Genomic DNA, 320 nt, shown 5'->3' with positions numbered 1-320 from the left:
GCCCGACTTTTCTCTCCCGCCTCCCCGTCCGTTCCCGTGGCGAAGGAGGACCGGGAAGGGGGAAAGGACGGAGGGCGCGCGGGTGCTTGAGAACCTACACGGTTGGGCTTTTTTGTTCCTGGAGCCCAGCGAGCCCCCCGCGAGGCGGGGGCCGCACCCCTTCCCGCGGTTAATCCTTCCGGGGGAGCGCCCTCGAGCCGCCTTCTCCCTTCCCACCCGCTTCCAACTCGCCCGTTGCTCCAGGCCGGGAGGCTTGGGAGAAGGACCGCGGGCAGCGGGAGCTACGGCCGGCGACATCCCAACAGCACAACCCCACCCCC

The sequence above is a fragment of the Egretta garzetta genome, unplaced genomic scaffold (genome assembly GCF_000687185.1).
Source record: "Egretta garzetta isolate BGI_Z169 unplaced genomic scaffold, ASM68718v1 scaffold1086, whole genome shotgun sequence".
Taxonomy (NCBI): Eukaryota; Metazoa; Chordata; class Aves; order Pelecaniformes; family Ardeidae; genus Egretta; species Egretta garzetta.
This window is presented reverse-complemented; position numbering follows the sequence as displayed.